The sequence below is a fragment of the Lemur catta genome, chromosome 13, assembly GCF_020740605.2.
Source record: "Lemur catta isolate mLemCat1 chromosome 13, mLemCat1.pri, whole genome shotgun sequence".
NCBI lineage: Eukaryota > Metazoa > Chordata > Mammalia > Primates > Lemuridae > Lemur > Lemur catta.
The window spans coordinates 31,508,051-31,535,221 of NC_059140.1; positions in this window are offsets into that span (position 1 = coordinate 31,508,051).

A 27,171-nucleotide genomic window follows, 5' to 3' on the forward strand; every position below is an offset into this window, starting at 1 on the left:
GACACCTTGAAGCTCTGACTCAGGGGGATGGGTGGGACATGGGCAATATATATAACCTGAACTTTTGTACCCCCATAATAAGCTGAAATAAAAAAAAAAAAGAAGAAAAAAAAAAGAAACACATTTTGTAAGTGTATAGCTGCCTTAGTGATTACTCTGATTGATATGGCAAAGTAAATTGAAAATATTATGGAAAGAATTCACCAGTCTAGATGTTATTAAGAACATTCATGATTTGCGGGAGGTCAAAATGTTAATATTAACAGGAGTTTGGAAGAAGTTGATTCTAGCCCTCAAGGATGCTTTGAAAGTTTAGAGACTTCAGTGGAGGAAATAATTGTAGAAGTAGAAGAAATACCGAGACAACTAGAATTAGAAGTGGAGCCTGAGGAAGTGGCTGAACTGCTGCAATCTCAGGATAAAACTTGAGCAGATGAGGACTTGCTTCTAATGGGTGAAAAAAGAAAGTGGTTTCTTAAGATGAAATCTACTCTTTGTGAAGATGTCCTGAACATTGTTGAAAGGACAACAAAGGATTAAGAATATTACATAAACATAGTTGATAAAGCAGCAATAGGGTTTGAGAGGATTGACTCCAATTTTAAATGAAATTTTACTTTTTAAAAATGTCATCAAACAGCCTCTCATGCTACAGAGAAAACTTTCAGGAAAGAATGAATCAATTGATGTGGTAAACTTCACCATTGTCTTGTTTTAAGAAATTGTCACAGTCACCCCAGCCATCAACACGGAGGCAAGACCCTCCACCAGCAAAAAGATTATGATTCTTTGAAGGTTAATGTGATCTTTATAATTTTTTAGCAATAAGTTATTTTTAAATTAAGATATATACATTGTTTTTAGACATGATACTATTACCCACTTTATAGATTGCTGCATAGTGTAAATATAACATTTTCATGTACTAGGAAGCCATGAAATTTGTGTGGCTCACTTTTTTGCAATATTCACTTATTGTATTGGTCTGGAACTAAACCTGCAGTATCTCTGAGATATGCCTGTATATCCTGTATATTGGTATTCTCATGGCAATAAAACAAAATATCAGTGGTCCAAGATCAAGAATTTTTGAAAATGAAACCAGGAGAAACAAGAAATGCTTATATATGTACACATGTTTATACTGAATGCCAATATATATTAATATTATTTGAATAAAGAGAGACAAAAGTAGTCAGAAAATCATGCTACGGCTGTGATATAGTTACTCATGAAAAATAATTTTTATAAAGATAAATTCATAGGCATAGGATATGTGGCCCAAGTGTGAAGATTTGTTTCTCAGTTGTAATATTTTTATTATATTTATTAATGAAGTCTGAAATGTAGGGAGTCACTGGTGACTAGAACAAAGGAGAATTCACTACCCTTCCTTCCTGTACTTAGATGTGCTCTGCCTTTGTCAGTAATAAGAAATAAGACTATTTAAACCTGTTTAACAGCTTTGCAAGTAAATTTTCTTCATTATCATTGTAAATTTAATTATATTTTATCATTTCAAATATAAACCATAACCAGTTACTTGAATACCTTAAAATTCTCCTGTGTTATATGCCAATCACAGTCACTTATTGAGAAATACCAACCAATAGAATAATAATAAAAAAACCTGAAGATATTTGATAAAATTAAAAAAAGGAATTGAGAATATGTATGTGGTCTTTATTTGTTTGCTTGTTTTTAGTAATTTAGTAATTTTACTTTCTCTCTCTCTACATATATATAATATAATACATATATATATATGTACATATATATATATATATATATATATATATATATATATATATATAGTGTAATCCTAACCTCTGATTACTCACTTATCACAGCTTTATTCCAGGGATTGCCTTATTTTCCATTCTCCTGAAATATCCCTATTGTGATTTCATTTTCTGATGCTAATTTGTTTACACATAGAATTCTAATTTAGTAGATCAATTCCCTCTCATCCCTTCTGACAGTTTGAAGATGCTACTTCATTTTCTCATTATTTTTTGTTATTTTATTAAGATGTGTCATTAGTCTGAAATGTATTTGAAAGTACATTTTTTCTCTAGTACATATGCAATTTTCTCACTATTCTTACTGTTACTAAACTTACTGTTACTGAATAAAATATATTTCAAAATGTATTTATTTGTGTGTGTGTGTGTATTTATTTATATTGCCTAAGCCTCCACAATCTCCTTTTCTTGGAAGAGTTATGACTTTAATTCTAGAGAATTCTTAGTCATCATCATTTTGAATATTGCTTCTCTACCACACTGTCTATTTTCTCCTCCAGGGTAACCCATTAGATGTTTATTGGCATCTTTCAATGTCTCCTATTTATCTTAATGTATTTCTCTTTCACATTTTCCTATACTTTATCTCACTGTACTGACTTTGGGTGAAGAAGGGGATAATCCTTAATACTAAATCTCAATTCACAAATTGTCTTTTAGATTATGATTAATGCAGACTTTACTCCATCTTTAAGAGTTATCTTTATAGTCTTATTTGTAAAATATATTACAAACACAAAAAGCCACCTAAGATAAATGTACATGAGAGGTTTTATTTTTAATTTTAAAATAGACATGTATTTCATACATACCTTTTCTTGTTTTATATTTACCTTTTTTGTTCTGTTCGCTTTCATTAGTAAAATTAGTTACAAAAATAACACTTATAAGACTATAAGCTAATTTAGATATTTATTAAGTAGCAACAAATATGTTTTATTTACTATATTATATTTTGCATATAAAAATAGTGGTTAGTATTTATTTTATTTACTGACAATATATAGAATTAAGAGTTGCTCCAGCATACAGAGTAATAACTTTGAGTGTATATTTTCTATTTTGTTGAAAATGTAAGCTTTACATTTCATATTTAACTGCCTCTTCCCCCACATTTGATAATTTTTATACAGAGAAACTTGTGTAGGCTTAGGCTAATATTTATATCTTAAATGTTGAGAAATAGCCCCTTTTCTTTCTCCATCATAATTTTTGACTATGGATCCTTTTCTTTTAGTAAACACCGTCACATTTTAGTTCACATTGTAACCACAGCAGACCAGTCTGGCTTAACTTTTCTGTAACAAAGTTGTGTGTTGTTTTTCAGTTGCTATGGACCCCAGGTTGAAGGTCACATAACCTGAGCATGTCCAGATAAACCAAACATATTGGGTGGAACCTAAGTGATCGGACTGCGGAGTGGGGAGCTGAATTAAGAAGAGGACATCACATGGCAGGATCTAAGATCCAATCAGATTGATCCCTGACATTACCCCATGGCAGATCCAGTAAGAGTGGGTTTCCTGGCATCATCCCATTGAAAGATCCTATCAGATCATGACTCATTACCTTCTGACTATAAAATCAGTCAACCCCCTTGTTCAGGGACGCATTGCTTTGGAAACTATCCCAAGTGTGTTCCTTAATTTTGCCAAATTATAAAACCCCCTTGCTATAAACGACTTGGCTGTGTCTATTGGCCTGATACCCATCAAGTGAATTAACTCTTTCATTTGGGAATTAACATTTTCAGACAGACAGCAAACAAGGGTTCATTAGTCTTTATGTTGCAAGTTAAAAAAATAATTTTTTGTTAAATAAAGCAAAATTAAGTCAGCATTAAAGTTGATATAATTCCTTCCATCTTCATGAATAAATGATCTACAATAATCATAGACTGATTGATTTTCAAGATGCAGACAACACACTTCTAGTTGATTAGAATACTATAAAAATAATGTACATTAGGTCTGAACAAAGGCAAATTGAATAACATTTTCATATTTAAGCATATTGAATATCCTGAGCTCTTATCAAAATATTTAAAAATAAATGCAGAAAAGCCAGAAAATATTAGAATAACTTTGTTGGAAACTGAATGTTCAGGATCTGACAAGAATGTCATAACTTAAGTTGTTTTAGGTGACACAACTTGAATTTCCCATGTACTTTGCAATAATTTTGGTTATTCCAAATGTTATTCTTTTCTAAAACTGTATAGCTTTGAATTTTTTTTTTAAATTGAGGCTGTAAAACAATTCCAAACGATATCAGCTGACATATCATTAGCTGCTGATATTTATATATCAAGGATAGAGATTTCAGAGCACCTAACTGAAAACAATTAAATATATCACAGAATAATAATGAGAACATGAGAAAAAAATCTGTGTTTGCATTTAGCTACATGATTCCTGCAAAATTTGAGAACTTCACAAATAATTTTATGCTAGTATCTGTTTCCATAAAAACAAATCTAGTAGATATCTGACATACATGCTTTAACCAGAGCTGGCATTAGCATACTGGGTAACCATGGAAATGATCTCACTTCTGTTATGAAATTATGTTGTGAAAATACAAAAGAGTTTCAGAGATCCAAATTTAATGTCTGTAGCTAAATTTTATAATCTCTGAGGTTTTAGAAATAATTCTATAATAAATGAAGCATATAATTTATTTGAATTATTTCTTACTGACTTTGGCTGGTTATTTGACCATTAGAACACCTGTATGTATTGTCTTCTATGTAAATATTAAATACTACATAAAATATCCAAGCAATGCTGGGCAGGCTGAAATTTGAGTCCCAGGCTACCAAAATCTTGGTGAAAAGGAAACAACAAAATGTGGCCCAATATTATGTACACAATAAATCCTAAGGTTTTATTATAAGCTTTGAATTGTTAAGAGAGAGAGAGAAAGGGGAGAGCTAGGGATGAATCAACTTTTTGAAACTGAAAACTAAGCAGAGTACTTGGCACTCTAATAGAAGCAATGGAAAACCAACAAGCTTGGATTCAGGGGCCAAGAAAGAGAAGACCTAATAAGTATGCCAGACACTCAGTTAAGTCTTTGAAAGAGTTGTAGTCTATGGTTTACAGGGAGCCTGGCAATAGACTACCCTTGTCTGGATTGAGTTGATATACCGTCAGTCTACCTGTTGTTAAGGAGAGAATTGAATCCTCTCTGGTTGAAAACACCAACATTCAGAGCCACTACCATTTGGCATACCCCAAATTCAACAATTCAGAGCATTTCAAAGACATGCCAGAAAATGGGATTCATAGATAAAGAATCTAGAGAAAAACAGACAGGTAGGTGTTCCAGGTGTTAAAGTTGTTAGGAAAAAAAATGGTTTAAAATAATTCTGAGAAATGTGACCAAGAATAGACTGATGGAGACCTTACTAGACAAGTGGAATTATTTTTAAAAAATAGAGTAAAAATGGAAATTCTTGAAATAAAAATTTTAATTACTAAAATTAAAAACATTAGCCAGGTGTGGTGCTGCACACCTGTAGTCCCAGCTACTCTGGAGGCTGAGGCAGGAGGATCACTTGAGCTCAGGAGTTTGAGATTGCTATGAGGCATGACTGCACCACTGCACTACAGCCTGGGCAACAAAGTGAGACACTGTCGCTAAAAAAAAAAAAAAAAAAATACACACCTAATGTGTGGAGTGCACATCGTCTGGGGGATGGACACACTTGAAGCTCTGACTCAGGTCCGGCAAAAGGAATATATGTGACATAAACATTTGTACCCCCGTAATATGCTGAACTAAAAAATAAAGAAATAAATAAACAGATTAAACAATAAATTGGACAGAATAAAAGAACTTTAACTTATAGCATCTGCAAACATAAATTCCAAACAGTGAACCTAAATGTAGAATATTATTTTTAATAAGCTTCTAAAAGAAAATGTAGGAAAATATTCTTATGACTGTGAGGTACACAGGTAAACAAAGATATTTTAATCTGAGTAAAAATAGCACTACCCAGGGAACAGGTGGTACATGGGAAATCTCTATTCTTCCACTCAATATTGTCACGAACTTAAAACTGCTCTGAAAATGATAAAATTTATCAATTTTAAAAAAGTGAACTACAAAATGTTAAGGATTGATATGTTGACTTTATTAATAGAGTACATTAGGTCCTTCTATAATTTAAAAGGCACTATTAAAAAAGTAAATAGGCAAGCTAAGAATGGGAGAAGGCATGTGTAATGTGTACACTAAAAATAAATCATATCAAGTGTATAAAAGAATGACAACATAAATATAAAATTGAACAGAAATAATGAACAAAAACTTCTCAAACTAAGATTTTCCAGTGGATAGTAAGTTTATGTGACGGCTCAACAGCATTGGTCATTACAGAAACAGAAACTTAAGCCATAATTAAATGTCACAAGTTCACAAGAATAGCTAAACTTTGAAAAAAAGTCACAATACAAAGACACCAAGTGTTGGAGAGGGAGAGAAACAACAGGAACTATCATATATTGCTGGTAAATTGATAAAATTATTTTGTAAAACACTCTGTGAGTACCTATTTAACCAAACATATGCATGCAAACCTTGTGCAATAGCAATTAAACTCCTTGGTATATACTCACCCACCCAACTGAAATAGGTGTAGGTGAGTGTAGCCAAAATTGGAAGTACATCAGAAGGCCCATTGGTATGTAGTAGGTAAATACTTAAATATTAATAGTTTAAATAATGTGCTTTACATAACAGATTATAACAAATATAAAGAATGGCTGGGTTTTATAAACATAATAACACTGAATAAAAGTAGTCATATACACAAAAGTATATTATGATTCCATTCTTGCATCCTTGTAAAGTTTGAAATCAGGAAAAAACAATCTAAGGTAATATTAATCAGAATATTGGTTACCCTTTGGTATAGGTTAATGACAGGGAAGAAAGTAAAAGAAGTCTTCTACACTTATGCTAAGGTTTCATATCATTATACCTCAGTCTACGTTGTGGTTATGAATGTGTTCACTTTGTATAATTTTATAGATATATATACCTAAACTTGTTATAAATAAATAAAAAATAAATATGTAATAACATGCATTTTAATTAAATGTTCACAAAATAGAGCTATAGTACTATATTTCAACCATTTAAATGACTCATTATAGAATATATTCCATATATAAATAGCATAAACCTTATTAAATAATATATAGTCTTCCACATTGTTCACACATTTTATCATGATTGAGATTATAATTATTTTATTAAGTAAAATATTCAATTAATATAACCTAAATGCTTATAATATTGTTATTTATTTTAAGATTAACAAATTAAAAATGAAATACATAGTATCTTTATAATTCTTAAAAAGATGCATATGACCCATTTTAGTATGTGTTATTTTCTATTTGATAATTGTGTAGTGGCTCCAGCTCACAGGTAGACATACTCCCAGCTGCCAGCCAGCATCGACTGTCAGCCATGTCCTGATCACCTGGTCAAGTCAAACCTAAAGATGACTGAAGTCTCAACTGATATCTGATTCCAAAAAACATGAGAAACTCCAGTAAACAACTCCTGGCCAAGACATTCCCTAAATCCTGACCCACATTATTGTGAACAGGAAAACAAAATGATCATTTTAAATGACTAAATTTGGGGTCAACCAGAAGACTGTTGTGTGTATTATGAGTAGCAAATGTATTGATACATAGTGTTTTAAAGGATTCTGTGGACAAATAGAAGAGTAGTGCTAACTTAGCAATGTGTTATCTTTCCAGAATATACAGATAATTTGCATGTGTAAGTTTCTTTAGAGTTAAATAAGTCTTGAGACTGAGTTTTACCAGTAACATATAATAAGAAATAACATAAGCAACTTCCAGATCTGCCTTTTAAACCCTTATGGCATCTAATTGACAATACTAAGGGCCTTGAGGAAGGGAAATTTATTAGATGGAACAAAATGCGGTCCTTAAATGATCATATAGATTAGAACCTGTATTGGACTGTGGCATAAATGAAGAATGAACTTGTGCTTAAATAATTGAGATTTTAGATTCATTTGTTACAGCAGCTAATGATTCTCACTAGAGTAAGCATGATTTTGTCTTTATTCTTCCACTTTTTAAATTTTTTTTATTTAAGCATATTATGGGGTACAAATATTTAGGTTATATATATTACCTTTGCCCCAGCCAAGTCAGAGTTTCAAGCATGTCTATCCCCCAGACTGTGTGCACTGCACCCATTATGTGTGTAGATCACTTTGCATAGTACAGACATTTTAACAATGTTGATTCTGCCGACCCATGAGCATGGTATGGTTTTCCACCTGTTTACATCCTCTGCTATTTCCTTCTTCAGTGTTTAATAGTTTTCCATGTAGAGGCCTTTCACCTCCTTAGTTAAATGTATTCCTAGGTACTTAATTTTCTTTGTTGCTATTGTGAAGGGTATTGAGTCTTTCATTTGGTTCTCAGTTTGACTATTGTTGGCATATAGGAATGCTACTGATTTCTGCACGTTGATTTTGTAACCTGAGACTTTGCTGAATTTGTTTATCAATTCCAATAGTCTCTCGGTAGAATCTTCAGGGTTTTCCAGATATAAGATCATACTGTCAGCAGAGAGCGATAGTTTTACCTATTCTGCCCCCATTTGGATGCCCTTGATTTCCTTCTATTGTCTGACTGCTCTGGCTAGGACTTCCAGCACTATGTTGAATAGAAGTAGTGATAGAGGGCAACTTTTTCTTTTTTCAGTTCTAAGTGGGAATGCTTTCAATTTTTCCCCATTCAGTATGATATTGGCTGTGGTTTGTCATATATGGCTTGTATCAGTTTTAAGTAAGTCCTGTCTATGCCTATTTTGTTAAGCATTCTTATATAAAAGGGTGTTGAATTTTGTCAAATGCTTTTTTCCATGTCTATTGAGAGGATCATATGGTCTTTGTTTTTGCTTCTATTTATGGGATGAATTACATTTATAGATTTGCAAAAATTCTCAACAAAATCCTAGCAAACTGAATTCAGGTACTTATCAAAAAAATAAGCCATTACGACCAAGCGGGCTTCATCACATAGATGCAGGGATGGTTCAACATATGCAGATTTTTCACTTTTGATCACAGAAAATATATTAATTTATATGTGAGTGTTTACCAGCACTTGTAGGTCTATCTCATCACAGTAGTATGAAAGGTCTATTGCTCTAAAAACCACTTTCAAATGGTTTAAGGTAATGTTTGACAGTTACTTTTAAATGTATGTGATTATTCAAAGCTATATCAGACATAAAATGAGGCAATGAGTGACGATTTTGCTAATTTGCAGTAGAAAATGTCCAGCCTCAGAGTTTTGATTCTCTTGTCCAAACAGAAGGAGGTAATGACAAAAGCTTCATCTGCACATGTTCTTCTTGCACCCAATATAGCATAACATATCCTTAAATCATGATTAGAATATTTACAGAAGAATTAAAAGGTCCCAAATCATCTAGGGCTTGGTGTGTACCAAATTAGTCCTGAGCATGGGAACATGAAGACCAGTTATATTAAGCTTTGAAATGTAAGAGAGGTGGAAGGATACAGAAAATAAGTGGTCATACCATGTGACTTTTTTATAATTTGACAAAAATATCCCATTTTAAACTATGCTGAGCATTCAAAGGCATTTTTATGTATAAGAAGAAATAAAGAATTGACTGCATTAAAAGCTCTTCAAGAATAGTTTTATATGGATATATGGTGCTCCTATAATAAATATCACATAATAAATATAACTTTCTGACTTAGTTTGGGTTGCTATAACAAAGCACCATATGTCTGGCTTAAACACAGACATTTATTTCTTACATTTTTGGTGGCTGGGAGTCTAAGATCAAAGTACCAGCAGATTCAGTTATTGGTGAGGCTTCTTCCCGGCTTGCATGTGGCTGCCTTGTTACTGAACACTTACATGATCTCTTATTAGCGTACTCTCAAACAGATGGCAATCTGCTTTCTTGTCCTCTTCTAATTAAGATACTAATATCATTACAGGGGCTCTAACCCCGAGATCCAAGTTAAGCCTAATTATTAATACCATCCTATTGGGAGTTAGACCTTCAACAAATGAAATTTTCAGAGATTCAAAAATTCAGTCCATTACATTTTCCATGCTTTGACTCATTATAAGAAAATATTTATGGTGATTCCTTTGAGGCACTTTGTTTCATCCAACTGCCCTGAAATTGAAAGACACAATCACAGGTTCATTAAACTTATGTTGAAGAGATGTACTCTCTAAATAAATATAACAATTAATTCAATAATTGAAAGCTTTTGATGATTAGGATATACAGTCTCTTCTGCTGTAATACAAAGAAAACTAATAGCTTAAACAAAACAAAACTGTGTCTCTCTCTCTCGCATATAACATTCTGATCATTTGGAGTCCAAACACATATGGTGGCTCCATATTTTGAAGACAAATGTTTCTCTTGCTGTTCTGCCATCCTCAGAATACATCAGCTTACATTACTGTTTATACCCTGAAGCCTAAGATTATTCTACCCTCCACTGTGTCTATATTAGAGCCAGCTTCCACGGAGAAAATGAAAAACTTGTGCATCCTGTTTTCAATTCAAAGGTATATCTTGGTAGTTATGAAATCATATCTGCTCAGATACATTGGCCAGACATAAGTAATGTGGCTACATATATTTAAGCAGAAAGATTTGGAAATCTAGACTTTATCTGGGTACTCAAGTAGTTAGCTAACACTTTGATCATTAGAAAATCACAGGAGAAACGATACAGTTCTTCCTATTGTTAATCAAATATCTGAAAGCACTCTCCTTCCTAAAAACAGAACAGATTTATTTCTTAATGAGGAAAATACAAGTATCAAGTCATCTTCCTCATGTGGAATTTGGAGCTGGAAATGAAAACTACAATAACAAAATTCTATGCAGAAAATTTTAAAATGGGGGTACGTAGGAACCAGTAGTCCATAGAATCTGTCAAATTCCACTGACCATAATTCTGAACACCCCTGCCATGAATATATAGTTCTCCCTTATTGAGCCAGACTGACAGATTATGGTATCCTCTATGGGAGAAAATTCATTTTTTATTTTACCATTTGGTTCCTGGATTGCACTGAACGGGACCGCTTCTCTATTATCTTCTGATCTCATATATACAGTGGGCAAAAAAAAAAGAAGCCTTTCTTTGAAAGCTATGTATCACTTGTAGACTACTTACTGATGGTACAGAGTGCACTGATGAGAATTTTGAAGAACATGATTCTGGTCTCTTTGGAAATAAAATTTTCTCTAAAACATAGGAAATGAGTTACATATGAAAATAATTTCATTGGAGAGTTAATCAAGATAGTATTCTTTAGCTTTATGTTTACTCTTCTGCTCTCTCATTATATACTCTATTAGTTTGTGAGTGACTTTTTAGGTGCCAAGTCAATTTCTTGGGTTGGAAAGTAATGTAATAAATCTGCTTTGGCTCTAATTTTCTGGTTGAAATATGTAAGCAAAGGCAGTCTTCTCCTCATCTGCCTCCTTAAATCTACTTCATTCAGTTTTCTAGGAAGATACTGCTAAATGAACAAGAAGCAGCTGACACCCTCCAGCAGTGAGAAATTTTCCCTTCAGGTGCACTAAAGATACAGGTACTGTTAGTATATAGGTCTGAGGCTTCTATTCTGGTCTCTTTTAGTAAGAGAACCTTAAGTTTGAAATGAAAATGCTGTTACCTATTTGTAGACTACATTTCCTAGTCTTGCAGCAGATGTAGCCAAATGACTAAATTCTGTCCAAAGGTATATTAGTTAATGTGATTTTCACAAATATTGGGTCATCCTAAATTAAAAAAAAAAAAAAGCCTTGCCACAGAAATGTTGGTAAGTCAGCACAGAACTTGCATAGTAGGTAATACTCTATGCCATATCATCACTTTTATTGGAAGTACCAGATATTATAGTAAATATTTTGGCTTTGCAGGCTATAGGGCTTCTGTGACAACAACCCAATTCTGCTATTGTGGTACAAAAGCAGGCATAGAAAATACATAAAGAAATTGGTATAGCTGTTTTCCAATAAAACTTTATTTACAAAAGGAAACAGCAAACCATATTTAGCTCATGTGCTGGTTTGCCATGAAGGTTTGCCTCTGCCTTAGAAAATGCCAATGCAAGATGATGTAAGAAAGTTAACATCAGAATGACTTTTTTAAAGCAGAAGTGCTCCTCCAAAGTACATAATTCAACCCCAGAAAGTTATAGGAGAGTGAAAATTAAGCTTTCATATTTTTCAACCATTTGATTTTGGATTTTTGGTTATAACATTTTAGCCCATCCATATCTCCTTACATCTATACTATGTATAAAATTATGAAACATAAAAAGCATTTTCAAACATCGTTATTCAGAAATTTCCTCTCTTTCTCTCAAACTCTTTATTGCTCTATATATCCTTTACATTTAGGAACACTTCTGCTCAAAAATATTTAATAGAAATTATCTTGTCTTATAATATTACAGTATTTTTTTAATCAATACAAGCATCCCTCAGTATACCCAAGAGATTTGTTCCAGGATCCCCATGTATTCGCAAATCCAGGCATACCCAAGTCCCATAGTTGACCTTGTGAAACTTGAGTATAAACTATGTTGTCCCTGCATATACTCAGGTTTCACATCCTGCAAATACTGTATTTTTGATCGGAGTTTGGTTGAAAAGAATCTGTATGTAAGTGAACCTGCACAAACTCAAACCTGTATTGTTCGAAGGTCAACTGTATATACAAGTCATATTCACATAAGCTTTAAATTATTTACCCATATATGTCAAGTTCTATCACGTTTGCTAAAATTGAACCAGGGCTTTTGTCGCTATTTTGATTCCGTGAACTTTTCTTTAACTTGAAAATAATATTTTGCAATAAGGAAGTATATCCCACAGAATACGTCACCCATTTCTCTATAACTCAGTTCTTGGGTCAGTATAAACAGTGGTATGGTTAGAAGCATTTTATTCCTAAGCAAAGAAATGACATACAATATCATTCAGTAATAAAACTTATGAATATTTAATAATTAATTTTACCTAATATAAAACTATAGGCATACATTTAAGTACAGTGTCAAAAGAAATCACAACTAACTGTTATGTAACCATGAGGATTAAATGGAAAGGCCAGTCATCCATGAGAAACATTGGCGCAACCAATAGTTTACTTTTGTCCTGTTTTATTTTAAGTAAATTGCATGTTTCTAATCAATTAAATGAGATTACATTTGCATTCACTAGAAATAAAACTTGGTAACATCATGTCCATTTATTTCCAAAACCTAATACTGCCATCTGTCAAACTATTCCGGTACTAAGGCTAAATTTTAAAAATATGAAATTAAGTCAATTATGGCAAAATATGTATTTTAATATTTTTATATTAAAACTTGTTTAAGGCAGTTTCATATAATCAATAAGCATTGATTATATTCTATGTACATTTTTTACTTTATCTACAGGACACTTCTGGGGATACTGCAGTTCATTCTGTACAACAGGTTACCAGGCCAACCAGCCACTGCAATTAACTGGTTTGACTCTAAGGCGCAGCCAAAGGCAATTTTTCTGCTTTATGAATGACTCAGAAACAGAACAAGGAGCAGAGAAGAAACTTGATTGGTATTAGCACCATCAAAGAATTGTTTGTGTCTGTTGCTCATTCTTAAGTTTTTGGCATCAGTATCTATATAACAGATATTACAGAAGCCCAGACCAACACACTATATTCACATATCTTAAAGAAGAATGGTGTGTAGGATTTAATTTGTGTGGGATTGTCATTGAAAAATTAGTCTGGAAAAAAAAGCTATTGAATGTCTCAAACCCCCAAATATTCATTTGATACTGTCAATATGTTTTAGGTTGGGAAAATACAGAGTAAGAAGTTATATGATTTATAAGTAATTCAAACATTCATATTGTCAGATTGAAATAGAATGTCAAGGTTGACATAGATATTGAAACATGACCAAACATTTACAACCAAAAATAGATGTAATGATCTTTATACCTAGATTGGTTCTGCATCACATCTCAAAATAATAATAATGAAAATTACATTATTAATTTTCACGTAAATGACAATTACTTCACGAATTTTTACTTGATTAATTGAATATAGGAAATATTCAATCACGTATTTTAATAAAAATTAAACAAAGATTATAATTGAGTGATAAAAATATATCATTCAAATTTAAAAAATAATACTATATTTGTTTTTGTCTGATTTTGTATTACTTAAGAAATCCCTCATCTAACCCATATTAATATGATGCTTTTATTCATAGAATTTGTATCAATAAGTACCATTACTATCATCAGAACAACTGTGTATCACTGTAAGAAGATTAAGTGATGAGAAATGAAATACTATAGCACATGAGCACAGACTGACAGTAAACCATGTTCTAATAGTCAGTTCAATGACCCATAGTAATAAAAAAATATATATAGAGAGAGAGAGTTTAAAATTCTTGCAGAATGCATAATAAAGCAAATGAGCTGAAGTCACTTAGAAATGCAATGTCCTATAATGATACCCACTGAATCACCTGATATTTTGATAACAATACATATTATTATGTAATCAATTTAAAAATAAATATGTGTGTAAGAATGAAAAATTACATTAAGGATCTGATTATTTTTGAAGCACCATAAACAAAATTGAAAAAATAACACAATTTCTGCTTGTAGGCTGCATGCTGAGAAAAGTCATATACAGTAGCCAAGAAATAAAATGCAAATTAAAAATATATAAACCAGAGGAAAACATTGCAAAATAACTTTAATTTTCAGCTATATTGTAAACTTTTAAAAAACATCATAAGTGTTATACAGAGAACTTTAGGGAAGAAGTATTTACTGTAAAAATATTACATTTGACCTTAGAATGAATTTCTCTAAGACAAGTATTTTGAAATCCATTTATCCTATACATGTTTAATTACTTCAATATAGTATGTTGGGTGAGGAAAGCTGGACTAAACATACAGGTTGCTAAAATACTTCAAAACAGAAAGAGTGTCAGAAGCAAGAGCTATTAGGAGAAATACGGAATCTAATGTGCACATTTTAGTGAAACCATAACATAAGAATTATAGTCATCAGAACTTCACCATTGTAGTCTCCATTGTTAGATAACAAAAATACTGTAAAGTTTTGTTTTGTTTTGTTTTTTATTTATGTAAGCTCTGTGCTCATCCCTCAGTACAGAAAAAAAGGAGGAAACATCGTTTTGGGACCAGGGATAACAGTTAGAATTACTATGTGTATAATCAAAATAAGTCACCAATTCCAAAGTTCAGTTCTTTTTTCTGTAAAATAGAAATACTGTCTTATACAAGTTATTTAGGCTGGGCTTTGTTTATATTGCTCTTTTAAAGGTACTATACTGGACCTATTATATATACTTCTAAACTTTTATTAGGACAACTTTTTGGGTAAGCAATATTAATTCTAACTCAAATTGGCTATAATAAAAATGAAATAATTATCTTACTAAACTGGAATTCTTAAGGTAGGATAATGTTTAAACTAAGACACATATGCCACCTGGTCCAATGAGAGATGCAAAGGTAAATCTGTGCATTGATAAGGGCAGGATGAATGAAATTACCAAACTTGTTTCCTTCTTTCCACTTTGCTGTTCTGAACATCAGGCATTTAGCCAAGGATCCACAGATAAGAAACATCTGTGTGCTCATTGATTAGGAAGATTGTGATGGGAAGAACCATGTTTTGTTAGAAGTCATCCAGGAGAGGGTACTTGAGACTTATGTGGTTTCAGAAGCAGTAGTGGGAGGAATCCTAAAAGGGACTCCCTTACCAAGGTCAGCAGTGGGGACTGAGGGAAACTTACCAAGCCATTCTGGGAGCAGGTTCTTTACATCAGCTATTAGAAAGTGCAATTTGGGTATTGCTCTTGGTTACCATGCTTCTAAACCTAATTTCTTGCCACCATATATTCCAGGAAATTCTGTGGGGTAACTAATACCTTTCAATGAATTATTATTCCACTTGAAATAAATAGCATCTTAGAATATTGACTGATACAGAATATAGAATTGTTTCTTTAGACTGATGATAATAAATTATAACACATTTAAATTCCGGCACCAATTATAGTTATAAAGTGTAAACCATGTAGTAATTTTCTTTTAAAAAAAATAGATATTCTGATAAAGGAGGTAATATCATTTCCTCCTAAATCGGGTAAGAGAAGTGACTACCTAAAGACAATCTATATTTTAGAAAGAAAAAAGAGCTAAAGCATATTTGAAAATCAAATAATGGATTCTCCCTTTTCCCTTCCTTTAAAAAAAAAAAGAAAAAGAAAATCAAATAATGGATCAATTACAAATGAGATATTGTGAGAACTAAATAGATTTAAAAAGGTTTTAATGTTCCTTGGACTATCCCTGATTCCTTTGAACCACATACATAATTTTAAACATACTTGAAAGTGTTAATTTTCTTTGCCACTTCCCTCTTTATAATACAGCCCTAAAATTATCAAGGCTTTTAGTGTAATTTATAGAAAATAATTATTCAGATATAGTCTTGATAATTCCAATGATGATAATAATGATAGCAAGGCTGAGAGGAAAAGGAGCAAGAAAAAGAGTAAATAACTTATTTGAAAGACTTTGTTTAACTCTTATATTATATGGAAGCTTAGGAAGCTGCTTGAGGTTATGATCTTGAGGTTACAATGATGGAAGTAATGTAACATAATTTTTAAAAGTCTTATGGAGATATAATTTTCATATCATAAAATTGACAAATTTAAAATGTATAATTTAATGCTCTTTATTATATTCGTAGATCTACACAACCCTCACCATAATAAGTTTTAGAATATTTTCATTCTCCCCAAATAAAAAACATGTATTGATTGAATACATTTTATTTATCGACTCATCATTTGATGGACATTTAGCGTGTTTCCTCTTTTTGGTTGTTATGAATAATACTGCTGTGAACATTCATGTACAGTGTTTGTAAGGACATATGCTTTTATTTCTCTTGGGAAAATTTCAAGGACTGGAATTGTTTAGTTACATGGTAATTTTATGTTTGATATTTTGAGGAACTGCCGAAATATTTTCAAAAATAGCTGAATAGTTTTTTATTCCCACCAGCAATGTATGAGTGTCCCAAATGTACCACATTGTTAACAGTATTTATTGTTGTTCTTTTTTATTATGGTGTTCCAAGTGCATGAAAAGGGTATGTTACCATGATTTTGATGTACAGTTCCCTAATGAAAATGCTAGTGAGCATCTTTTCATGTGTTTGTTGACCGTTTGTATATCTTCTTTGGGGAAATGTTCTATTCAATCACTTTTCTCATTTTTTTTGTTACTGATTGCAATGTTTATTATAAAAAAGTATCAATTATATGGTTATTTAAATTTTTATATAAGTAACAAATGCCATCTTTTAGCAAGGCATTATATTTTACATAAATTAACAACAGACATTTTAAAATAAGTTCAGTTACTAGAGCTGTTTTTCTAATCCTTTTCATTCTTACCTTTAATCACTAAGAGCTCACATTCATTGATCTGGTACTCCATGTTGGATGTATAATGGACATAAATAATATTTTTTATTTTTGTTTATTCTTTCAATTGGCATATAATAATTATAAATACTTATGGATTAAAGTGTGACAATTTGATACATGTATAAATATATAATGTGTAATGATCAAATAAGGACTATTAGCACATCTATCACCTCAAATATTTATTATTTCTTTGTATTAGTAACATTCAAAATCCTCTCTTCTAGCTATCTGAAAATATACAATAAATTATTGTTAACTATAGTCACCCTGCAGTGCTACAGAACACAAGCACTTATTTCTCCTATTGGGCTGTAAATTTGTATCTTTTCAAAATCAACCTCTCCCTATCATCACCTCCCAACACACACCCTTAGCAACCTATGTTAACCACAGATCTTTCCAAGCATATCATATTCTCTATTTTTTTAAAGCTTCTACATGAGTGAGAACATGCAATATTTATCATTCTGTGCCCAGCTTATTTTCCTTAATACAATGTTCTTATGACTTACTCACGTTGCTCCAAATGACAGAATTTTATTCTTTTTCATGACTGAATAGTATTCTGTTGTGTGTCTAATATGTACCACATTTTGTTTATCCATTCATCTATTGATGGACACTTAAGTTGATTCTAAATCTTGGCTATCATGAATAGTGGTACAATAAACACACAATTGATAATAGCTTTTGATAATGGCTGCTTTTGATAATGGCTGTACTGATTTACATTCCAATGAACCAGAAAATAATTAACAAGATTACAGGAGTAAGTCCTCACCTATCAATAATAACTTTGAATGTAAATGCACCGAATGTCCCAATTAAACAATATAGACTGGCTGAATGAATAAAAAATAAGATTCAAGTATTTATTGCCTACAATAACTTCACTTAACCTTTAAAGACACACACAGACTGAAAGTGAAGGGCTGGAAAAATATATTGCAAATGGAAACCAAAAATGACCAGGATTCACTATACTTATATCATATAAAATAGACTTTAAGTCAAAAATTGTAAAAATAATATTTTATTAACATGATAAAGGGATCAATGCAGCAAGAGGATATAACAATCGTATGTGCACCCAAAACTGGAGCATGCAGAAATACAAACCAAATACTATTAGATCTAATATGAGAGATGGACTCCAATCCAATAATATCTGGGGACTTCAACACCCTACTCTCAGCATTGAACAGATCATATAGACAGAGAATCAACAAAGAAACATCGAATACTCACTGCACTACAGACCAAATGGATGTAATAGACGTATACCGAACATTTCATCTAACACCTGAAGAATACACAATCTTCTCAACAGCATATGGAATATTATCCACAATAGATCATATGTTAGGCCACAAAATAAATCTTACCAAATTTTTAAAAAACAAAATCATATCATGTATCTTCAGACCACAGTTGAATAAAACTGGAAAGCAGTAACAAGAGGAACTTTGGAAACTATACAAATACACGAGAATTAAAGAATATGATACCAAACAACCAATAGGCCAAAAGAGAATGAAGTGGAAAATCAAAAAGGTTTTGAAATTAATGCAAATAGAGACACAACTTACAAAAACCTATGAGATGCAGCAAAAGGAGTTCTAAGAGAGAAGTTTATAGTAATAAATGCCTGCATCAAAAATGTAGAAATATTTTAAATGAAGAACCTAACAATGTACCTCAAGGAACTAGAAAAACAAAACCAAACCCAACCCCAAATTAGTAGAAAGATGAAATAAAGATTGGAGCAGAACTAAACAAACTAAAGGCTAAAAAATTGCAAAAGAACATCGAAATGAAAACTTGGGTTTTCAAAAGGTAAACAAAATCAATAATTCATTGGCTAGACTAAATAAAAAAACAGAAAAGATCCATGAGATATCACTTAACTCCAGTGAGAATGGTCTTTATCAAAAAGTCCCAAAACAACACATGTTGGCGTGGATGCGGAGACACAGGAACACTCATACACTGCTGGTGGGACTGCAAACTAGTGCAACCCCTGTGGAAAGCAATATGGAGATACCTTAAACAGATTCAAGTAGACCTACCATTCTATCCAGCAATCCCATTATTGAGTATCTACCCAGAAGAACAAAAGTCATTCTATAAAAAAGACATCTGCACCTGAATGTTTATAGCAGCACAATTCACAATTACAAAGATGTGGAAACAACCCAAAAGCCCATCAATTCATAAATGGATTAGCAAAATGTGGTATATGTAAACCATGGAGTATTACTCAGCTATAAGAAATAATGGTGATATGGCATCTCTTTTGTTCTCCTGGAGAGAGTTGGAATCCATTCTATCAAGTGAAGTATCCCAAGAATGGAAAAATAAGTACCACATGTACTCACCAGCAAATTGGTTTCCCTGATCATCACCCAAATGCACATTTGGGAATAACACCAATTGGATACCAGACAGAGGTGGGGGTGGGGGGAGGGGATGGGTGTATACCTACATGATGAGTGTGATGCGCACTGTCTGGGGAATGGACACACTTGAAGCTCAGACTCGGGGGAATGGAGGGGGCATGGGCAATATATATAACCTGAACTTTTGTACCCCCATAATAAGTTGAAATAAAAAAAAAAGATCCAAATAAATAAAATCAGAAAGAAAAAATAACACAGCACAACTGATGCCACAAAATTATAAAAGATCATTAGAGACTATTACTAATAACTGTATATCCAAATTTGGAAAGCCTAGAGGAAATGGATAAATTCCTGGACACATAAAAGCCGCTAAGATTGAACCAGAAAGAAATAAAAAAACAAATATGAACAGACAAATAACAAGTAAAAAGATTGAATTGGTAGTAAAAAGCCTCCCACTGTTCCTATTTTTTATTGGATTATTCACCTTTTTGTTATTAAGCTGTATTTTTTATACATTCTGGAGTGGTCTTGTAGAATGTTTTTTAAAATATTTACTCTATATTTTGGGTTACTTTTACCTGTCCTTGTTTGTGTCATTTTCAGTAAAACATTTTTAATTTAACGGATGTTTAAAATTTTTAATATTGATGAAATCTGATTTATTTTTTTCTTTTGTTATGTGCACTTTTCATATCATGTGTAAGGAATCATACCTAAGTCAAGCCCACACAGATTTACTCCCGTGTCTCTTATAAGAATTTTATAGTTTTATATTTTCATGTAGATCTATAATCCATTTTCAAGCCATTCTTGTGTATGGTGTAAGGTAAGGGTTTACCTTCATTGTTTTGCACGTTGGTTTAAAGTTGTCCTATAAATATTTGTTAACAAGATTATTATTTCTTCATTGAATTGTCTTAACATTGTTGCTGAAAACAATTTATCATAAATCTAAGGGTTTATTTCTGGACATTACATTCTATTCTGCTGAAAAATATCTGCCTTTTGATTGGATTGTTTCATTAATTAATTAATTTTTACTGTTATTTTAGATATTGTTTACTTACAAAAATCTACTTTAATTTTATACTAATTTAATTCAGTGAGAAATAGAAATAGTAATTCTATTTAGCTCTATTTTCCTTTTCCCATTTTGCACTATTATTGTCGTAAGTATTGTCTATATAAGTTACATCCCAAAACCCGTTATTGCAAGTATTGATGGATATATGTGTGTTTGTATATAGTATATAGTGTATGTATATACACACACACATACACTGACATATGTATACTTACTTTAAAAATGTGGTTCTCAAACTCTGGGCATGGCCTGGTATTGGTCCGTGGCCTGTTAGGAACAAGGCCAAGCATCACAACCTGAGCTGTGCCTCCCCATCCCCACTATCCTCGCATCAATCCATGGAAAAATTGTCTTCCATGAAACCTAGGAAGTGGAGGCCAGAGGTAAGCAGCAGTCACGTAAGCAAATCTTCATCTGTATTTACAGCTGCTCCTCATCTCTCTCATCACTGCCTGACCTCTGTCTCCCACACCCAAGTTGGCAGAAAAATTGTCTTCTATGAAACTGATCCTTGGTGCCAACAAGGTTGGGAACTGCTGCTTTAAAACATGACAGAAGAAAAGAAAATAATTCCTAGTTCTCTGAAGCCCTGTGGATTCACTGGTGTCACTTCCTTACTTTAATACAGCATTGCTTTAACTCACCTCCTTTGTGTTGTTATTCTCAAATATATTGTATTTTTTATGTGATACAGGCCTAATACAATTTCATAAAAATTGTTTTATGGAATGTTTTTAAAATTAGTGGAAAAAGGAGAAAAATATCCAATTAAACTATTTATATGTGTGTGTGTATACGTGTGTATATATTATATATATTATATATGTTGTATATAATATATATAGTTACTTTTACTACTGTTCTTTTTCATGTGGATATAAATTATTGCCTTAAGTCACTTCATTTATGCCTGAAGAACTTTACATTTCTTATATGCAGGTCTGTTGTCAATAAATTCTATCAATTTTTTCTTTGGTGATATTGTTATTTTGCCTTTATTTTTGATTATTTTGCTGAATATTCTTGGTTGGCTATTTTTTTTCTTTCAGCATTTTGAATTTATCATCCCACTGACTTTTGTCCTTCATGTTTTCTGATGAAATATCAATTATATTTCTTTCTGATATCCATTTGTGCAAAGCATGTCATTTTTCTCTTGGTGTTTTCATGATATGCTCTTTGGATTTGGCTTTCAATATTTGTGCTATAATGTATAGATGTGGATCTCTTTATGTTTATCCTACATGGAATTTACTGTGCTTGTTTAGATATATAGATTAATGTTTTCCATCAAATTTGGAAAGTTGTAATGCATTGCTTATTTGAATATTTTTCTGCTCTTTTCTCTCCCCTCTTTCTTTTTTGTACTACTATGACATGTATGTTGATGTACCACATTTCTCAGAGGTTTTGTGCATTTTTCTTTATTATTTTTTCTCCATCTTTCATATTATATAATCAGTATCTATTTTTAAGCTCACTGATTCTTTATTCTGCCAGCTTATAGCTAGTATTGAGCACCTCTAGTAAATTTCTCATTTTCATATTTTTAATTTTCAAATCCAGAATATCCAATTTAATATTTTTAATAATTTCTATTTATTGATATATTCTTTATTTAATAATGCCTCCATGCGTGCTTTTTACTCTTCAAACATGGTTTTATTTAAACATATTTATAATGATTCCTTTGAAGACTATCTTCTATGTCCCCAACACTTGTGCTCTGTAAAATGCAATTCCTCATGACTGCTTTTATTTACTCTCTGTTTAAAATATTTTATTTGTATAAATTTAGAGGATGCAAGGACAATTTTGTTATATGGATATATTACATAGTGGCAAAGTCTGGGATTTGAATGTATCCATTACCCAAATAACGCACTTTGTAATCATCTCTATGGATCCACCTCTCTTGTGTCTCTTTGCATGTGTCTAAATTTATTCCTAAAACTGGACCATTTAAAATGTATTATAGTGATTCTGGATACTGACCCCTCCTCTCAGAGACTGCTGTTTTGTACATTTGTTTATTAGTTTAGTGACTTACCTGGACTGTTTCAGTGAAGTCTGTTTCCCCCACAGAGTGCAGCTAGTGGTGACACTTCTCAGACTGCACAGCCTGGCCATATGCATAGTCTCACTGACCATTTTCCCACCTGCAGGGATCACGGTTGTTTTATCTAGGATCTCTTTGTGTCCTTCTTCGATCTCCCTGTTAATGTTCTATGTGGTCTGTCTCTATTTGTACCATACTTAACTGTTCTCTGCTGATTTCTGGGTGATTGCCCTAATATTTGTGATAATATATCTGGAAATAAATTGTTCCACTGCCTGATCCAATTAAAATTAGAATCCTGTGTAGGGCCTGCCTTTGCACACAGCTTTTGATTGATATATTTCTCATCATAGGAAGGCTCCTTTTAGCTATTATTGCCTCCTTTGTTTTCTTGGTTAAGCTTTTAATTATTCTATGATATCTCTTGATTCTATTGTGCAGCTACCAACCTCCTTTTAATTAATCAATGCTATAATATCCATTGTTTTCGAGAACATCCTTACTTGGTTTTCTTCTATACTCTCTATTCAAAATAAAAGTAATGTTCTTATGAAGACTTATGGAGCTCTCTGGTTTACTGTCTGTCTTTCCCACTGGAGAGAAACTCTGCATAACTGCTATAGAACATGAGTGGGGACAGCAAGTGCTTCTTACAGAGTGACAACCCTGCTCTATGATTAGGTTTCAGCGACAGCAGTAAACTCTGATCTTTTCAGCTTGTCTTTCTGGTTTGAATCCTCTGGCCAATGAGTGATCTGGCATAAGGGTGATCATGGCCCAGTATGACTCATTTGCCACACCTGAGGCACAGCTTCCATCCTGCTAGGGATATGGAGAAAGAAGGGAGTCATAGTTCTCTTAGCCACTTTTGCCTGGAAAACAACTTCTTCATCAAGGAGGTGGGATGGATGTAAAATAGTGGTGGCTTGCCTTTGCTGAAGAAATTCTATACTACTCAACTGGGAGCTAAAAGGAGCCACAGAACATTGCTGTTCTCATCAAGATTTAGGGGGCATTATGGAATAGATGTTTTTCTGTTTGATGAATATCCTTAGTTAAAACAGTATTTTTAAATAGTTTAGTTTTCTACAGTTTATATATATATATGTATACATATATATATATTTTTTAGAAAGTCTCCAGAAAACGTCATACCACCATCTGTGTTTCTCTGAGACAGTTTTTAAAATACATATGGCATGTCAAAAGAAGAAATATCTTACCTTAAAAAAAGGTCAAAATGATATCAACAACTTATAAAATGCATAAATCGTGGTACAAAATACTGGCATTTTCACTGAAAAAATTGCATTAGCATTCTTTTTTGTGAATAAAATATTTTTTATGTTTGTAATCACTTTCTGAACACAAATTATTGGGACATTGACCACACTCTGCTGTACACAACTGTTATGAATAATTATAGTCAGTGTAACTATATCTGTAATTTCCCTTTGAAGTATTTCATTGATGTGGAAAGACAGTAGAATGGTGCTATCCAAAATAACTTTCCACCAAGATAGAAAATTCTGTCTGCATTGTCCAACATGGTATCTGTTGGGTACAAATAGTAATTGAGCAATTGATATGAGGTTATTAAATCTGAGAAAATTAATTTTTATTTTATGAAATATTAATTAATAAGCCCCATATGGCTAGGGGATAAGTATTGGACATCACAGCCTTAAACTCTTCTAGAGAACATAACATAAGACATGAGAATAGTGGGAAGAATCTGGACGCTCAACAGCTCTGTAATTATGTAGCTCCACAAAGGATTATGGCTCTTGGGTACTCTCATCTAACATTGAGAAATTGGGGAATATCTGTGAACTGCTTGAATGTGTTTTCAATTAGTCAAGAAACAGAAGAAGTTTGTGAATTCTGAGCTCAGTTGTAGCACTCAAATGTGAAGATTAAAATGCCTTGTGATTTTTAGAAAATATGTTTATATGTTTAATATCATAATTACATAATTAACAATAATATATAAGAATACAGGATAAAATATTAAAGACAGTAAGGTTACTTTAATACATTCATGCTCAATAATGTCATTTAATTAAATATTGTCCAATTTTATTCAAAATGCTATCCAATAATCTTTGTCTCAGGCAGTTAAAAATTTAGAACTTTGAAATTTTAATACTATACAGAATGTGTTTACACAGAACCCTAATAAATTGCAGTTTCTTACAAAGATAGTTATTATGCATTATGGAGATTTCTACTCCCCAAATGCCAAGAATTATGCTTTATTTGAAACAAACATTCAGTAAATGTTTATTTTATTCCTCAAAATATTAGTTCAAAGTCTTAGAATATATACTGTTAATAAACAAGTACATTTACCAGCAATAAATCTGATACGTTAAGTGTATTGGCTTGCTTAGGAAAAAAAAATCTTTGCTTATGTTCCTTTAGAAACAGATCATTCGCAACACTTTAAAAAATGAATGTGTTTTTTCTCCCAAGCTAGTAATGGCTTCCACAGGAAGAACTCAGATGCTTATATGGTACCCTACAGAGCAACAATGGGCAGGGTATAATAGTAGCCTTGGTGAAAGGAAATTTTATGGTCATTCCCCAGCAAATGCTTTTCATAGCAAACTGATCACATAATTATAAGAAAATATGACAAACTCAGAGTTATGGTACAACTTATCTGTCTCTTCCTGTTACTGGCTGCCTGTTTTAACTAACTGCATTTGTCAGGAAAGGGTGAAAATTACAAAGTAAACAAGAGGAGGAAAAAGACAGTAAAAATGAGGTGAGCACGTTGAGTCTGCACCTGCTTATAGCCTTTCTCAAAAACAACTACCACTTTTTAAAGTTTAATATTGAATCTCTCAATACTATAATAAAACAAAAATAAATCATATAGTGCAGAAACACTACCTGCATGATGTCTGTTTTTGTTTCTTCCAAAAACACACAAAGGAAGTCCTCAAGCCATTGTGTAGAACTATTATTGGTTAGTAGTATTCTATAGTAATAAAGGAATTTATGAAGCAGGGTAGAAAAATTAGGCGAGTACTATAATTTTATCTTACATTTAGCATGTGTTTATAGGAATTTTGTGTGAAATTGCTATCCATTGGCAAATTTTCTATTCCACATTACAGAAAAGGTGCTATATCATCAGGCTACAAATAACTGAGAGAAGAGAGGCTTAATGCCTTTTTTTGATCTTTACAGTAAGTGAATTTTGAAAACATCTTATTGTATCTTTTTCTTCCCATTAAGGTAGTTTTGAAGTGGTTTTCTTTAGGAAAACAATAATAGAAATTAATTGTCATTTAGAAATAATTATTTATTTAAAATATAATTAATTTTGCAGTTTTTATCAGATTAAACCCATGCATAGATAAACACACTCCCACATACATATAGATGTAATGAAACATAATTGTTAAAGTCCAGGACAATTAGTACTTACCAAAAGCAGTGAAATAGAGAAAGTTTTATTGAATTTCCTAGAGTTTCTTTTACATATAATTCCTTCAATCACATGCCAGTTTTATAGTAACCTTTATTCTCTAAGGATGTCAAAGAAAAATTACACTGGACAGAGCCAAACAGGCGAGAATTTTATTTGACACTTTTGCAATGGGACAGGTTAAATTCAACTCTGGTGAAACAAAAGGCAGTAGAATTTTTAAGTACTGGCCTATTGATTAATATGATTAGACTATCTCTATTTGCTAATCACTGCTTATCAAGTTAGGCTCCTACTATCCCAAAGAGTCTGGGAGACAAGGACTCTATTTTTCTTTACATTGTAATTATATTTCTAAGGATGACTCTCAGGTCCTTGAGAGAGACTATCCTGGGTTATAAAATTGGCAGAAGGCTGAGAGAAGATTTATACTTCAAAAGAGCAAGGAAGAATTTATGAATGCAAGTTTTCTACAGCATGTGCTGTAAGAAAAAGGAGGTCAGAGGACTATTGTCAGGAAAATGGATAGGGAACATGTAGCCTTCTGGATCCTTGGATGTGGGCTTTTGACTGAATCCAAATTTTATGAAACAAATTCTTTTAATAAAGGGGTTTGTTCTGTGAAGTTTAGATTTGCTCAAGGGGCCGCACTTGGGCATGTGGAAGGCCACATGTGCCCTTGAGGCCGCACATTCCACACCCCTTATGGTCAAGAATCAGTGATTATTTT